The sequence below is a fragment of the Protopterus annectens genome, chromosome 6.part0 (genome assembly GCF_019279795.1).
Source record: "Protopterus annectens isolate FY-2018-M chromosome 6.part0, PAN1.0, whole genome shotgun sequence".
NCBI classification, from domain to species: Eukaryota; Metazoa; Chordata; order Ceratodontiformes; family Protopteridae; genus Protopterus; species Protopterus annectens.
Window position 1 is genome coordinate 565,198,818 of NC_056737.1, and position 19,056 is coordinate 565,217,873.

The following is a 19,056-nucleotide window of genomic DNA, read 5'->3' on the forward strand; positions in this document are numbered from 1 at the left end:
TGGGAACTAAGTACAAGAATGTTACAACTAATAAATTGGAATCAGAGAACAGTGTGACTGCAAACACATATGGTAGGTCCTGTGTTATTGAATATGGTCCATACAGTAAAAAGATAGAGGAGATTATCAACAATCATTGGCATACATTACTAACTAATGATGAAATGATAGAAATATTAGGACTAAAGCCCAGGTTTGTTTATAGAATGGGACAGAACTTGAAATCTCTTTTGGAAAATGATTCAAAACGAAAGGTGACCAATAACATGGGCAGTACCAAGAAATGTGGTGTATGCAATCAATGTCGTTATATTACAGAGGAAATGGAGATAGTGTTAGGAACTACAACAAGACTAGATTAATTCCAAAGAATTGAAATTGTAACACTAAACATATAGTATATCTGGCCAAATGTATTGCCTGTCCATCCTATTATATAGGAAAAACTGAGCAGCAGTTTAGGAAAAGGATATATGCACACACATATTCCATTAGAAAAAAAGATGAAAAAAATGCTTTAGCAAAGCATATAATGAATAAAGGAGTAGAGCATGAGTTTAGGTTTTGTATTTTAGAAGTAGTTAAGGTTAATCCTAGGGGGGGTAACATCAAAGGGCATCTAGCATTTAGGGAATGCTATTGGCAAATAATGACTGATGCAACTACGCACCCAGGAATAAATGAATTTATTACAGTCAAACCTATATTGGAAATACGAGTATTGTGCGCACATTTCAGACAGTATAATTTTATAATTATATATTATTGATTTAGTTATTCTGCTCAGCACAGTTTTAAACATCTCTATACTACCAGCATTATTAGAAATATATACACTGTTTTTATATATTTATTTATATATATATTTTTTTAAATGAAGCATTTTTAAATGGAGCATTTTTTTAAAAGTTTTTAAATGAAGTATATTTTTTTCATGGTCAAATGAAGTATTTGTTCCAAGTTGCCATTTAGTATTTAATGAATACTTGTCTAAGTCAGTTTACAACAATTTTCATATAGTTTATAATAGTATATATGGGTATTGCTTTATATTGTACATTTGATATGCATCAATTCTTAGCATTTAAGTGGTTAGGAACACACATTTAACATAGAAGATATTAAATTTATGCATACATTGTTTTTAACATACTGTTTTTAATGTATTTGTATCATAGGTTTAACACTTTTGCACATAAAAAGCGCTATAGCTTTAAGAAGCTTTAATATGTATTAGTAAAATTTTGGCGCTAATTTTGCTATTTAAGCTATGAATTTATAGGAATGTATTGTTCTGAGGAAGCACACGATCTGTGTGTGAAAGCGCTTAGCCTGGATTGTTTTGTGGAATAAACTTGAAATTTACTGGTTCTGGAGTCCGTGGCTACAGGTTTTCAGTATCTTACTTGTGGCGGTGTGGCAGTTTAATTCTTGGCAGTGTTGCAGTTTGTTTTCCTGATTCATTGGCGTTCAGCGTATTTTTACGCCACTCTCAATTTCTATTGTACTTTACGCTGTTTTGTTCTGTTCCTTGCTAGTTACATATACATATAATGCTATAATTCTATAAACATATTATGTCCACATCCACAACACTTAACCTTCCCATCCTTACCAACTTGCATCTAGTATTTTTAGTGCTTTTTTACACAATATAGCAACTCCATAAAATTTTTCACTTCCTAATTTCAATATTATATTTCCACCCCACAATTTTTCTGTTTGCAGTCTTTCTTTGCTTGTTAGGAATCTTACATCCTCTAACAAAACAACATCCATATCACATTTAGCACACCATTCCATGTCCTCATGTTAATAACACTGTTCACGTTTACTGGGAGTACTTTAAAATTGTTGTTTTTACTTCTTTTTATTTTTAGGGGAATATTTTAAAATTTTCATTTTCTTATTTTTACTTTGTCCCCAATTTAATTTTTTTCCTTGGGTTTATGTAGAAATAATTGTTGATCCTCAGAATCAATACTTTTTTCCACTGGCTAGAACTTTAAAAAAATATTAGTACCAATTCCTTTTCCTATCCTGTCTTCTTGCATGCTCTCTCTATCTCTCTCTGTCTTGCTCTAACTCCTCATTTTCCCCTCCATATTTTCTCCTCTTGTACAGCTTCTTCTTTACCTAGTTAACCCTCTCCCCCAGCCTCTTATTGTTCTTCCTTGTGTGTGTTTTTGCCCCTCCCCAGCCTTTTGTTTTCCTTCCTCATGTATGTTTCTTTCTCTTTCCCCTACTTTTTCATTATTTACTGTTTGCTCTTGACAATCCACCCAAAACTGTCCCCCTTTTAGACAACCCGCATTCTGCCACACAACTTCTTGCAGTATAGTCCTTTCTCCCCACATTGGTTGCATTCTATATCAAACAATCATTAATTAAATGAGAAAAGTCCCCACATAAGAAACATGCTACAGGCTGACCAGCATAACTTAATGTTCCTCTATGACCAGCCACAAAAACAACACTCGGGAAGTATTTCACCATATTGTTTTCACATGTCAAAACAATTTCTAACCTCAACCCTCCACTCCTTAAGTTTACCTCATCTCTAAATTTTACAATATTATTATCAGCTTCACACAAATACCATGCATTTTTTAACATCATCTTCTTCCAGATCATCAATCATAAACTAAAATGAAAGATTTATTTTTATGTTTAGTTTACAATCAGAAGACAAAATAATTGTTCTTTTGATAAATGTCCTTCTTTTTGTTACACTGTTACAGAAATGTTATCATCAGACCATTTGTTTCAAATGTTAAATCACAAAAAGTCTATGTCCTAATATGTACAAAAGGCTGAATTTTTTTGAGCTTTAGAAACAGAAGAGTTAAAAATATTGTCCCATATATAATATCTCCACAGGATTGAATAAAATCCATGTAGGCATAGTGTAAAGCCTACAAGGAATGGCACCATGTCCATGTACATGGTTCCCCCTCAGCAGCGTGACATGCATATTAATCATGGCGCACTGCCAAGGGAGAGCTGAGGAACACAGTTATTGGATCAGTGTAGGGAGTGTAGTGTTAATTGTGTCCGCAGATGAGTAAGACACTCCCTGCACTGTCATAGGTTCATAGGTTCATAGGTTCGTACTAGGCTATCTGCCCTAGGGCATTTATAAGCCTAGCCAGAGTGTATGTGGCTTACACCACCCCTTTGTATGAGAATACTACGCCCTTTTAGGGTTTAGTTTACTATGCCTCTGTCTAGTAGTGACAAAGAGATGACCCCCGGGGTAAACCTACGATCTCCCATCCACTCGCCGAGATTTCTCTTGAATAGAGTCAGTGAGGGGCTCTGCCTAACATGGACTGGGATTCTGTTCCAGAGTGTAGGGAGCCTCTGGGTTATGAATCTGTCCCTCCAGCACGTTCTATTTATTTCTGTGTTGAGGTTTAAGTCACTTGTTCTCGTGGCTCTGATGGATTTGGATTTTCTGAGGTGGAGCATGTCCATTAATTCAGGATTGGACATGGCCTTGTACGTCAGGCACAGATCACCTCTGAGTAGGCGGTATGCGACTGAATAGAGCTGGAGTTTTTCAGTCGGGCAGCATATGACATATGTTTAAGACCCTTTATCCTCTTGGTGAGGAACTTTTGGGGTCTTTCCAACTGCTGCAGGTGTCGGGTGAGATACATCCCAAATGGGGCATTGTACTCAATCATTGGCCTGATAAGAGAAGAGTACAGGGCACAATGACCTCTCTTGATCTAGATGTGAAACCCTTCATGATAAGGTGGGCAATATAGAAGGTCTTCCTAACCACTTTGGCAATGTGAGTATCAAATGAGAGGTTACTGTCAACCTGGGTCCCTAGGTCCCTGATTACCTCTTCCGTACTTAATGGATTACCGCCTATGTGGTAATTTGTCGGTACCTTGTTTTTCCCAAAGGGTATGACTATACATTTTTTGGCGTTTAGCTTAACGCCATGGCTCTGGCACCAATTATCCATTTCTATGAGGCCTCTCTGAAGGATGTTTGTGTCCGCTGGAGTATCAATTATGACGCCCAGTTTGCAGTCATCTGCGAACTTTGTCAGCCACAATCCTCCTATGTTTGCCTGTACCTCGGAAAAATAAATGCCGAACAAGAGGGGTCCCAGGACTGAGCCCTGTGGGACACCGCTTGTGACTGGTTTAGAGTCTGACATAGCTCCAGCAACTCTGACCCTGTGGGTTCTGTCCTTGAGCGAGTTTGCAACCCATCTTGTGACATATGGGTTTACATTTAAGCTGGTGAGTTTGTCTATGATGCCTGAGTGGGGTATTGTGTCAAAGGCTTTTGCAAGGTCAAGGTAGGCTGTGTGAACTGCCTTACCCTCATCAATGGCCTTAGTGACTGTTTCAAAAAGTCGACCAAGTTCAGAAGGCAGGATCTGCCCTTGACAAAGCCAAATTGGGTAGGATCCAATGTCTGTAGGTCCCCAATGTCTTTGTTTATGAGTTCCATAATGATCCTCTCCATAGCTTTGCAGACCAGGCTCGTCAGGCTTATGGGGCGGTAATTTCCAGGGTTCGTAGAAGCACCGCCTTTGTGAAGTGGGATCACTGTTGCCGTACGCCACTCTTTGGGTACGTATCCTGTGGTAAGGCTAAGATTAAACAGCAGCCTTATATGTGGGTTTAGTTCCTCTTGGAGTTCATGTAGCACACAGCCCGGGACACCATCCGGTCCCATTGATGCTGTGTTTTTAGCTTTAGAGAGGGCGGTTCTCACCTGGGCATCTGAGATGTTAGGGAGGCTACACTCTGCTGGGATAGTTATTTCTCCTTTTGGGGGGGGGGGAGGAGAAATTTGCACTGAACCTGTCTGCCAGAATGTTGGCAATGTCAGTGGGTTCAGTGTATTTTGTGTCATTTTGGACTAACTGAGCATATCTGGGAGTTTCCACCCAGGTTTCTAACATAGCTAAAGAAGGCCTTGTGATTGTCTTTTGTGTCATTTGCGATTTTTCTCTCAAAGTTGGCCTTGGATGATTTTTTGAGTGATCGTAGTTTTTTGCTAGTACTGATCAGAGATGCCTTTCCTTTTAGGGATTTTGCTCTGTCATGTATTAGCTTCCTCCTTCTGTTGTAAAGTTTGTTTATGGCTGGGGTCCACCAGACCGGTCGCCTGCCTTTGGGGGAATGGGTCTTGGTTTTATATGGGATTGCATGATCCATGCATTCTTGAAGGTGCCCATAGAAGGCATTTGCAAGGGATTCAGCAGTGTTGGTTGTGGTTTCCACTGGCCCAGGGGCCTTAAAAGATACCACTTCAGTCTTAAGAAGTGTGAAGTTTGCTTTTGAGAAGTTCTTCACTGTGGTCTTTTGTGCAGGGGGTGGGGGCGGGATATATATATATATATATATATATATATATATATATATATATATATATATATCAATTTATTTCTTTAATTTAAAATGTATGTTTGCAAGGCACAGAGCGCAGAAATGCTAAGCGTTTTCAAGACACCTGCCAGACATCTAAAAATAGAAACCAGATGCATTTAACTATTTACTTAAATGTCTGGTTTAAGTGTAGATGAGGATGTTTACGTGGTGTGGCGTGATGCTCAACAGTGCTTATAAGTAGCTCAGAGGTATATGTAAAGGTATAGAAGAATTTCACAAAGCCATGTAGCTAAATGGTTAGAGTTATAGCCTCATGAACAGTAGGTGCAGGTTTTGAATACATGGAAGGGAAAATAAGCATTTAGTTTTGAAATACATATTATGGCAATTATTTATAAATTCTGGACCACTACACTCTGCTAAGCTCTGCTAAGACCTGCCAAGATCTGCTAAGCACTGCATAAACACATTAATGACTGAAACTGTTTATGCACTACTTGGCTCTGCTTAGCTGGTTTGCACACTTCTAAGCACTGCTAAGCATACAGGTTTTGGGATTTTTGCACTGCTCAGCTCAGCTATGCTGGTTTGTGCACTGCTAAGTGATGTGCCACATTTTTAAATATTGCTCAATGGCATGAAAGGGCAGGATAACAGGCTATATTAATCCCCATAGGTGGGAATACAGCATCATTCATTGGAGTTATGTATCCGAAGGATACTATGGCAGGTGTTGGTGAGGATTTGCACTTTCAGGCTCAGCACTGGGGCATCCTGGAGTCCAGAGTCATGGTCAGACTCCTTGTAAAAACGCATGAAGGCTAACTTCTGCAAGGAGGTTACCAGGGCTCAGATTGTAATGCTGAGGCCTAGGACTGGCTGGCAAGGGACCTCACCAGTGCAACTAGTATCCCCTGCACAGGTGAGCAGTGTTGTTACCACTACAATGACCAGAAGAGAAGTAAGGGAGATCTCTTGGACACCTGGGTCCAAAAAATTTGGCCAGGGGATGACCCACATGTATGTAAGTACTTTTACCTGTGTACAGCTAATATCTAATTTGAATGTCTACTAAACTGGTATGCATAACGGTATTCTTCTCTCCCAACAGCTGCAGAGGAGTGGGCTCATAACCTTGAGGTGCATGCCGGTTGCTTGGCCAGGTTGCGCTGTGAGTGTAGTAAGTACAGATGCATTATGCTAACTATTGTCAAATAAGCAAGAAAGAGTAAAGCATTAACTGCAGTTAGATATATACAGTAAAGATTGTATTGAAATAATGTGGACTTAAAGCTGCATTGCAATAAGTGAATACTGCTAACTGTAATGCAATAAGCAGGGAAGAGTAAAGCAATAACTGTAAGAAAGTATTTACAATAAAGTTTCTAGTGTAAGAAGTGTTGAATTACAACTGTATTGTAACACCTGCATAATCACAACTGTTGTGCAATAAAAACTCGAAACTATTCCAGGAACTGCATGAAGGTAAGTCCATTATGTAATAAGTGTGGAAGTAGAACTGTTGTGCAAGAAATTAATTATGACAACTGTTGTGTAATAAAAACATGAAACAATACCAGTACCTGATGAAGGTGTAGCTAATAAAGTCTATTGTACAATATGTGTGGATTCATAGCTGTTTTGCAAGAAATGAATTATGGCAATTGTTCTGCAATAACATATTAACCAATACCAATAACACCAAGGTCAATTGTGTATATCAGGAATGTCTTGTTTTAACCATTGCAGTTGAGCTATATGTATTTAGGCTCTGAGTTAAGGTGCTGTAGTCAAGTATAACAGTGTAATAGCTGTAGACTGCAAATATAATGACTGCCAAATGAATTGTTTAACACATATAGTACTGGTCAAGGCTGAGTCTATGCCACTATTGTTCACATAATGCTCTGTCTTCCACAAACAACAGGTAAGCAAGGTATATGAGTGAGGTAGTCACTACATGATCTGATATTGTTTGTTGACTCCACAGATATTTAAACCCACTAATAATCTATTGTGTACACCAGTGGTCTATATGGTAATATATAGGTTATCTACTATCTCTGTCATGCTTGTACTTCATGCATGTGTGTTCTGCTGTCACTGCAGGCTAGGATAAAACTGTAGTAGTACTGCCAAGTCATATTTTGTTTCCAGGTAAGCTGTAGGTAAATATCAGTCAAGCATGCATCAGCATTGACTCAGTAGCTCAGTTTGGTAAATGTACTATATAAAGTACTTTTTGGCTCACACAGACCATGATTTGAATCCAGTGCTAGGTTTCACTACATAATGCTCACAACTTCTTTTTCCACAGGAACTACAGGTAAATGGGTGAGGTAGCCCATCTTATCAGTAAATAATTGTGTGTTTAGATGTCATAGACTGTTTGAATCATTAGCAAGAATGTGAAAATACACCATAAAATGAAGTAAATAAATATTATAAGAATAAAATAAAGTGAAATACATAACATGAGTATTCTCGGTATGACTGTATGCCTGGGGTGTCTGAAAAAAATGTTGTTGGAGCCATTTCATACATGCCATGCAGATATCCTCTCCAGTCACTGCTATTGGGTTATATCCCCATGCCTGCCAAGCAAGGTATTAAGTTGTTTAGTCTCTGTAGTGTACACATACATGCATCTCAAGTGCCATGTTGTCATGTAATGTGATTAGTAGTGTGTAATCCCTCTGTCACAGATTTATCATCAACATGATTACCAAAATAGCAGAGTGTCAATACATCAGCCCACAGTACACCTTAGTAATAATATAGGTCCCCCTGATGTGTATGTGTTTTGTGTAGTTGTGCACCCGCAGTTGTTACTTCTTGCCCATGTTGTCCCATGCAGATAGCTTGAGAGGTATGTAAATGCTACAGCAGCTATTAGAGGACTTGTACACATAAAGAAAGTACAGACCTGTAGAGTGGATAGTAGTACTGTTATCAAGTATATAGCCAATAATAGTACTAATGCCGTATTTTTCTCTCTGTCTCCCCACCCCTTATCTTCATTTATTTATTATTGTTATTCATTGGTTATGGTTCACTACTAACATATGTTGTTACATTAAACTATATTTTGTGACGTGTTTATTATTTTTATCTATGATAATGGTTGCATATTAACATTTCTTGTTGAATTATCTATTTTGTTGGCCTTATGCCGTTACTGTTATTGGCATGCTGTTATTATACTGACTGCTCTGTTATTTATTGCTGTGTTTCACAAAATAAGCATTATTATGTACTTGAGTTATTTCCACTGTTCTGACATGCTGTTATTACTAACAATATGTTTTGTGTATTACTATCCTATACTTATTGCTATACCTCCATCCCCACAGCATGTCAGGGTAGGCTTGTTCCTGGTGATCGACCTACCCTACCTCAACTGGCCATATCACTGGGTCCTGGCACATCTGAGACTCAGACTGGTGGTGGCATCTCTGCTGCCCCCCTCGTGGCATCAGGTGGATCTATCTCAGGGATGGGGCCTGGCCTCCACCTGGACGTGGTGGTGGAGGCATGGTAGTCACCCAGCAGCAACTACCAGCCATTGTGCAGAGGATCGTTCATAAGACCTATGAATGTCACCTGTGCCAGACTGAGGGCATACTGGCCAACACTGTGGGGCAGACTGGCCCTGGCGCCCGGCCTCCAGCACATCCACCTTTGGGGCAGTGAAGGAGCAGTGTTAACTTACCATGGGTGAGTATCTCAGTCACACTGCTGCCATCTGGAGGCAGATGCATCTCTGATTCCACAATACCCTCCCCATCCAAGGTGTTTACCACCTTCATGTGTCACATGCCACCCATGTCTGCTATCTTGTCTCTGTCTGTTACTGCACCCTCTCATACCCAACTGACTTCTCCACTAGTACCTATGTCCTTTCCACAACATTCCACTCTCTTCTTAATAAAAAAATAAATAAAAAAGGGCACCTGTCCCACAAAAAAATGTCTCCCTAGACATAGCTCTCCATTTTGTACTCGTGTCCAGTGGACACAACTAATGTGGTCCTATTGGCTTGACAACACATTTATGTTGTTCTCACCCCTCTCGCTGGGGTTTGAGAATCCAAATTCATCTAGAAAATCTGTCAAAATGCACAGCTGTTGCTGTACAAGAAAAATATAGCTATGGTTCTTTCAGGCTTATCCCTACTTGTTGTTCACTATGTTTTCCCCCTGCTTGTCCACTTTTCACTACTGTCCCATCACTCCCTTTTTTGTTCCTTTACATTGTTTTAGCACATGTTTGTGCATAGCAGTGCTTCAACTTTGCTCAGCTTAAATGAGCTCTAATGTATACAGGTGTCTATGACAGTGTTACTTACATGTACAGAATAAGCACCACTGCCAAGCCTCAATCCTGGACTCCTCTTAACTATAATACAATGAATTAACCCACCACGGTACACAGGTTTTAGGGTACACAGGTATTTCCAGCTATAAATACTGACTGCTACCTACTGTTATTAAGCATGTAAATCATATATAACAGGAATGGGAAAAATAGGAGCGTACCTTGGACCCTGGTGCAATAATACACCAGTGGACAGCCAAAGACATATCAATGGATGCACATGAGGCCTGTGATAGCAGGTATATGTGGTCTTTTATCAGCAGCTTGTGGAAAAACACCTGCAAAGGCAGCTATGGCAAAGTACATGTACAACTGGACCCAGGGTGCAGAAATACAACCATATAAAGTCACACACATACTCATAGATGTAGAAATGTCTCTCAAACCATGTATATGTGCATATGGATCTACCTGACAACACCGACAAACCACAACACCGACAACAAAATCAGACACACCACATAACCGAACGTTCACAAACACGAAACCTCACATGCCCGACACACCATAATACCGACACAATACCGACAATAAACAAACAAAACAAATCCCTGTCCAAAAAGCACACACACAACACAAGCACACCAAAATCCTTATAAACGCACACTAAACCTCACATACACAACTATCTACACCCTTAACCCAAACCCTAACCCTAAGGTCCTTCACTATCGCACACTTACCTAACCCGCGCCCTAACCCTAACTCACTTAAACCGCCCCTAACCCAAAGACTATCACTATCGCACACTTACCTAACCCCTGCCCTAACCCTAACTCACTTAAACCGCCCCTAACCCAAATACTATCACTATCGCACACTTACCTAACCCGCGCCCTAACCCTAACTCACTTAACCCACCCCTAACCCAAAGACTATCACTATCGCACACTTACCTAACCCGCACCCTAACCCTAACTCACTTAACCCACCCGTATCCCTAGACACCGTCAATATCACACAGTTACCTTACTCACACCCTAACGTCCGTCACTACCGCATACTTACACAGCCTTTTCCCATGTTAGTCTTTTCAGCGTCCGGGTTTTCATCCGTCGGTCTTCTCAGCATCGGGGTTTTCATCCGTCGGTCTTCTCAGCGTCGGGGTTTTCATCCGTCGGTCTTCTCAATCTTCGATCTTCTGGTGTCGACGATCTCCTTGTCGGCGTTCTCAGCTGTCGACGTTGTCAGGTGCTCCCGTGCATATATATCTTGCAAACATATATGCTTTTGCAGTTTCTCAATAGCTCATTATGTTAAATGCCATGTATACAGTAAATTTTGCCAGACACAGTCCTGGGTTCAATTCCAGTGTTGTGACGGTCTTCAATTACATTATTGTGCAGGCAGCAAGTAATGACTGTGTCTTGCAGTGTTAATCCCCACATTTTACTGCTATTTAATTAACTGGTACCCAGTTTTGCAAGATAAAGACCTGTAGGCAGAGACACAATGCACATATCCATATCAACTAACGATATGTTGCCTTCCACTCTGTTATTCGCACTGTTTCATAAGAGATGTACCTTATGCACATGCACTGGTTGGACTGTATAGAATACACTTACCATTGCTCTGCCATAATACAGCCCTGACACAGCTGACACAGTTACATGTGCAGCTTGCTGTCTAAAAAAGTGTTAACAACTCCCCCCATGTGTTGTAGTCTGCAGCAGCAGCTGCAGCCTGTAGCATACACATCTGTATGTAAATGTAGCTGCTATAAACCTACAATACCTCCCAAACCCCCTAGAGCAAGGGATCCAGACACAACCATACTTACTGGGTTGGGCAAAGGGCCAGAGATGGGACATGTTCAACAGTTTGCCCCTACAAAGATAGTAGGTTGATAGAATAACAGCTACTGCATTCACATGTATATTCTGATGGGTATGAAGTGTGACACTCATGTGCCTCTCCTCCATTACTGGCATCAACACACAATGTTTGCCAGCGAACTGCCAGATGACCACACTATGTGACACTGACCAAACATATGAGGCAAAACTGTGCACATACTTCACAAATCTCTACAGTGGACAGTAGTTGTACCTACCCACTTTGATGTTGTAGTCTCCACACCTCAGTAATGTCCATCTCAAACAGAAAGGGTCCAAGGCCTATATGAAGGCCTTCTATATTGCACTGTAGTGGCATGTCATTGGCTGCTGGTACTGCAGTTCATCTGATTTGGCTGAAATTAGCAATTCTGAGCCACTGATTGGTGCAGAGGCAATTAACTGCTAATGAGCATTACATTCAAAAGGCAAACAAATAGTGCTGGGGAACAGGTCTGTATGAGATTTTAGGCACAACGATAGTGTATGTTGCAAGCTTTTCCAGAAGAAAGATTCAAAAAGGAATACTGCACTCTACCAGGTATGTAATAGATGTCTCTTTATAACAGGATGCAGATGGAAGGATGGAGGTATGGGGAATAGGGAGTGCAGCAGTAGGCTTATCTTAGATCTATGGTATTGAGATGGCATTGATACTCTGCTGTCCTACACCTACAGGCATGATTCATACCTGTCCCTGCTTTTCAGCACATCTCATCTCTGTCTCTATCAATTCCTCCCACAACAGTCAACTGTTATAGGAAAGCTAGTGGAATACACATACTACATAGTGACAATAACTAAGGGTGAACACTCCTGTATCATCAAACGATGTACTGTATGTCATCTCCTCTCATTATGTGAATGTGTCACATACATAGTTCTTACATTGTTAAAGTTTCCCCTGAATGTCCCTGTTGTACTGTGGCTACAGCCCTCTGTCATTGACATGTGTCCCAATTTGGTTGACAGCTATGCCTAACATAGCTGAAACTCCCTACAGCAAGATATCAGGACAAAACCATAATTAATGGTGGAACAAAGAGCCAAACTTGACAGAGTATATATATTGCCTGTACATTGTAAGAACATGAATAGACTAACGCATATTTCGGTAACATAACTGTTTTCTGAGGGGTATGATGCGTGAAAGTCAGACTCTAACTGTAGATTCTGACATCAACCATCAGTGATTGGCCAACTATTTGTCAGAAATCCACAGGTTTGAGTAAATAGGACCACATGTATGAGGCAAGCATCTTGACATTCTTCAAACACCTATATAGTTGAGAGGTATGATGCCTACAGTGGACATATATTACAGCAGGTTTGCATTGCTTTCTGTCATTTTTGGCACATTGGTGTTGCTGGACTCTCCCCATATAATTGTTGTAATAGCACACTGGTATTTGCCTGACAGGACCATATGACATATTAGTGAGAATTTTCCCATAGGGAACACACCACAGTAGACTGCAGTGATGGGTGTAGGGACATACAGCAGAATCTGTCTCTGCACACAGGGACATAGTCCAGTATTGCTACTATCTTGGTGATATCCACATGTGTAGCATATTTCCAGACTGTGCGGTATGACGTGTGAGGGAGCAGTGGATAGTACAGACCATTATGGGTGTGGAGGATCTGTACATAGTGGACATCCACGTATCTGGTTCTGTAATGTGTTCCCCTCTTGTTATCTTTTAGGAACCATGTATCACAGGAGACATCCACCATTCACAACTGCAGAGAATGAAATAATACTGGATGGCCTCAGGCACCACCATCACATCTTGCTTAGCAGGGCTCAGCAGAATCGTGAACAGCAGGCAGATTTGTGGAAATACTTTGTGCGGGCTGTTAATAAGATTGGCCAACAGGACAGGACCTATGAGCAGGTCTGACACCGGGCGACAGATATGGTGAATGCTGCACACCAAAGGGCAGCTACTGTTACCAGGGATCATGCTTCCACCTGTGGAGGGCCTGCAATGGAACAACCACTCTCGACTACAAAAGAATTCCTGGCAAACCTAGGATCAACCAACAGCTGCCAGGCATCCATCATGCCATACATCCTGGAGGTGGGTGCCACAGCATCCACAGAAGAGGAGCATCCAGGTAAGCTGACTGTGTTCACCAGTGTAATACTGTATCAGTCATTGTGGCAGGCTGTACATACCAGTACATGGGTGTCAGGTCTATCTGCATTAGGGAGATTGGGTTTTATGCAAGTTGTGCCCACATACTCAGATTGTCAGCAATGAAAGCATTATCACAGTAGCTACTGTACATGTGGATATATGCACATATTACCTTGTAGCACTGCAGCATTTGGTGCTGCTGAAAATACTTCCCCCTCACCTTTTGATAGGTTCATCAGGTGTGGCCAACGCCCATGGTCCTGTACCTGATAAGTGTGATACTGTTGTTTTATGGATCATATATACCCTAAGAAAGTTAAGGACTGCCATTTGCCCTATGTACAACTGTTGTGCTTAGCCAGAGTAAACTATTTGTACGTTACATTCTGGAACAGTTAGCTACAGTGCATAGACTGGGTAATCACAGGTGTGAATTTGTACAAACATTAACACGTTTGCCCTTAGAGTTATGAGTGACTATGCAGCCTGCTATACATGAGGCAATTACTCCAAGATGCCTGTTCAAACACAATAGGAAGATGGTACATACCTGAGACAGTGATACTACAACTGGCATATCATTCTCAAGAAAGGTGTACTGGGTGTTATGTGTAGTTCTATCATATAAACTGTCATATTGCATCCCCCACAGGTGTATTGTACTGGCAACATTAACTGGATGTAGCTGAAGTGCATGTTATAAAGGGCCTAATCTGTCTATATATGATGTTGTGAGTTTGTCTGTTGTCCATGTGGGTGGGAATGACCTGAGATGCACCTTCCTGGACTACATGAAAGGAGACATGGAGGAGCTCTCAGATTATGTGGCCCAGGCAGGTATGACCCTAGCCCTGAGCAGCATCCTACAATCACCCAGAATGATACCGCAGTACAAGCAGAAAATGATTGACTTCAACAATTTGCTAAGTTTCTGGTGTCATTCCAAGGGGATTGAGTATCTGTCTGCTTGGGTTGACATGATTGACAAACTCAATGCTTTGCCAGAGATGGCCTGCGTTTGTCACCCTTTGGTTTCCAGATACGGGCTAAGGCTCTTGCCACCCCTACAGTGCCTTTTTTAGGCAAAGTTCCAGCGACCTAATTACCACCATAACAGCTATAAATATATGCAATCTGAGGGTCATGCTGCTCAATGCTAGAAGTCTAAATCTCAAGATGCACTTGTTCAAAACACTCCTCAAAATGGAGAACATTGACATTTGTGCTGTAACGGAGACCTGGTTTAAAGCAGCAGAAAGCACCCCTGCACTACCAGGCTATAACTCATTCCACACCTTTCAGCCTCAGAACATGGACTGAAGTTCCAAAGGTGGTGGTGTCTCCATATTCATAAAGGGTATCCACACCTCCAGACTAGTAGCCCAGCATAATGCATCTGAAATACGTCAAGTACAACTAACATTGGGTAAGATGGAAATTCAGGTTGTAGCCTGCTATAGGTCCCCAACCATGCCCCTAGACTCTCACTCCATGTTCCTAAGCACCCTGGAAACTATTAGGATCCAACCCAACACTCTCATACTAGGTGACTTCAACTACCCCTCCATCAACTGAGAAAACTACTCATGCACCAATACACTGGCCCAGTGCTTCCTGGAATTCATCAATTGCAATGCTTTTGACCAGCTCATTCTTACCCCCACTAGAGAAAGCAACATCCTTGACCTGGTTATTACTAACATGGGCAACCATTGCTCTACACCAATAGTCAATTTCTTCCTGGTTAGATCTGACCATAAACTAATCACCATGGAAATCCACATCTCATCCACACCCCCCCACATAGGTAACCACCATGAAAATCTTCAACAAAGCTGACTTTTGGCTCCTAAAATCAGAGGTGGCTAACTTCACGGCACCAATATCAATAGAAAATAGATGCATGACTGCTGAATCATACACCAATGCACTGTATGAACACATATATAAATGCATGGAACTAGCCATTCCCAACAGAACCAAGACGCTCTCCTCCAAAAAAAGGAAGCCAGTCTGGTGGTCCCCTGCCATTAATAAACTCTACAACAGAAGGAAGAAACTGTTGCAGAAAAAGGTGAAGTCCAAAGACTGGAAAAACTCCCTTATTAGCCTCAACAAAAAGTTGAGATCCCTCAGCAAAACCTCTAAAGCCATCTATCAAGGAAGAATTGTGGCAGACACTAAAAACAACCAGAAAGTCTTCTATAGTTATATCAAGAATCTCATAGGCAATACCCAGGTTTGCTCCGAGTTGCTGTATAATGGTACCTCCTGAACTGAGCTAACAAGTATTGCCAACATACTGGCTGACAGATTCAGTGCCAACTTTACCCCTCTTCCTCCCAAAGGAACACTCACAATACTGGAGGAATGTCAGGCACCCAGCTTACTGCAGCACAAGTTAAAGCTACATTGTCCAAGGCCAAGAATACAGCTTCCATGGGACCCAACAATATCCCTGGACATGTTCTACATGAACTACAAAGTGAACAGGCACCACAGCTGTGTGCCCTGTTCAATCACAACCTCATCTCAGGCTTTGTCCCTACCAAATGGCACACTGCTTCAGTCACCCCTCTCCATAAAGGGGGAGAGACTACAGACTCTGGGAATTATCACCCCATTAGTCTGATGAGTCTGATATGTAAGGCTATGGAAAACATCATCATAGACCTACTTAACAAGGATGTAGGGAATCTCCAAACTCTAGATCCCATATACTTTGGTTTTGTGAAAGATAAATCATGCCTGCTCAGCCTGATTGACTTCTTTGAGTCAAACACCAGAGCTGTGGATGAGGGTAAGGCAGTTTATACAGTTTACCTCAATCTGGCCAAGGCCTTTGATACCATTCCCCACTCAGGAATTATTGATAAACTCACCAAACTAGGAATCAACCCCTATATCACTAGGTGGGTTGTGAATTGGCTCACAGATAGAAACCACAGTGTGAAAATAGTGGAGTCCAAGTCAGACTGACGACCAGCCATGAGTGGAGTCCCACAGGGATTGGTCTTGAGTCTTCTCCTGTTTGGCATCTACTTCTCAGAAGTCCTTGCCAACATGGAGGGACTCTGGCTGACCAAGTTCACAGATGACTGCAAGCTGGGAGCCATTATTAACTCCCCAAGTGATGTAGACATCCTACAGAAAAGCCTCACTGAGACCAATGACTGGTGTTGAACCATAGCATTAAGCTTAATGCTAAAAAATGTGTCATCATCCTCTTTGGGAAAAACTCAGTTCCCACTAATTACCACATCGATGGGAGCCCACTGAACACTGAAGGCATTATAAGAGATCTGGGGACAAAGGTTGACAGCAACATCTCCTTCGACCACCACATTGCCACTATGGCAAAAAGTCCTTCTATGTGGCACATCTCATTACCAAGAGTTTTGCATCCAGGAGGAAAGAGGTCATCATCTCTCTCTACTCTTCTCTCATTAGGCCAATCATTGAGTATAATGTCCCATTTGGCATGTACCTCACTAGACACATGCAACAACTGGAAAGGCCACAAAAGTACCTCATAAAGAGGATCATAGGCCTTAATCACACATCCTACCTGACAGACTCAAAAATACCAGCTATTCTCTGTCTCATATCATCTGCTAAGAGGCAATCTCTGCTTGACTTACCAAGCCATGTCTGACCCAGCTCTACTAGAAATGTAACATCTAAAGGAATCACAATCCCTCCTCATTACACACTCCAGATACCTCAACCTCATTACCACAATAAACAGAACATGCTGGAGGGACAGGTTCATAACCCAGTGACTGCCCATTCTCTGGAATAGCTTCCCATAGATGTCAAGCAGAACACCTCACTGGCCCTCTTCAAGAGAAATCATGATGAGTGGATGGGAAATAAAAACTTTATCCTGAGGATCACACCAGTGGCTCTACTTGATAGAGGCACTGGGAACTAACGTTGGGCAGCTCAATGCCAGGGCACCCCTATGGTCTAGGTTTGTAAAGGCTCCAGGGCCATAAGCCTAGTACACAGCTATGGACCTATGAATGTGTAATGCAGTTGTGGATCCTCATCTGTATGCATCCGTGTGGATTACCATATAATAGTGCAGGTAGTAATGTACTGCTTTTGTCTTGCTTCTCACAGGTGAATGGGTGGGGTTGTTGTCTGTCCCCCTCACAACCTGATGTCAGTGTTTCATCAGACTCTGATGATGATGATGATGGCCATAGTCAAGCACAGGTGGGGTTGTTAGGGGCTGAATCTTTCCCAGAGGTTGACATTCCTCTTCTTCGCAAATTGTACCTGCACACAGTTACTATAGCCCCACATACCCAGTCCTCAGATGCCACAGATATTGGACAGGCAGAGGGTGATGACATTGCTCAGTGCAGTGTGACTACTATGGCATCAGTGAGTGCAGACACTGGCCATTGTCAGAGAGCTGGCGAGGTCCCATGCAGGCAGATTGACAAGAGTGCTTGAAGGAGGACTGCTGCCTATCCACCACTTGTCACAGGTGTGACATCATGGGTCACTCACCATATTTTTCGGACCATCATGAAGGCACACATCTGTGACTGCCTCCACCGCATTGGTGATACCCTGTTCAGTTCATTGATGCAGTGGACAGATGGTGGGCTGAGACAGTGTCTGTATTTGACTGCACATTTTCTGTGCTGAAACATCTGGCTGGAGTTGGCCGTCTGACATGTGGATATAGGCCAGCAACACCATCTGCTGAGAGTCCACAAGACCATGCAGACTCATGCTGCCATAGTGGCAGTGCCTCCAGTGCTATAGATGGAAGTGTGCTATCTACACCATGATGTGGAAGACCATGGGCATATGGTCCTGGGTGGTCCCGTGGGGACACGGGCTCAGCAGACAGTAGTCACTGTCAGGTAATAGCACCGCATCTAACCATGGGCATGGTGGTGCCAGTGCTACTCCTGGTGAAGCCAGTTCCCGTGTTCCTGGCCAGAGATGGCGAACTGTCCACTCTATCATGTATGGCCCAAAACTGTCCACCATACACCCATGTATGTCTAACACTTGGCTTGACTGTGTACATGCACACACTCCAACACCATGTCCCATGCAGGTCACGAACAGACACACATGGCATCTCTCCATGGCCCATCTAACCAGCACTGCTTCCTGACTCACACACATGCTGTCAACTGTTTGGCACAGCCTTGGCCTCTGGCATCCCCACACCACACCCTGTACATGTGATGATACCTGTGCCATATCCCTGCCATCCGAGCCATGGATGCAAGGACCTGAAAATATGTGTCTGATGCACAGGGTGACTATATTACTTTACCTGTGTTTGTGTAGTGCAGTAGTTTA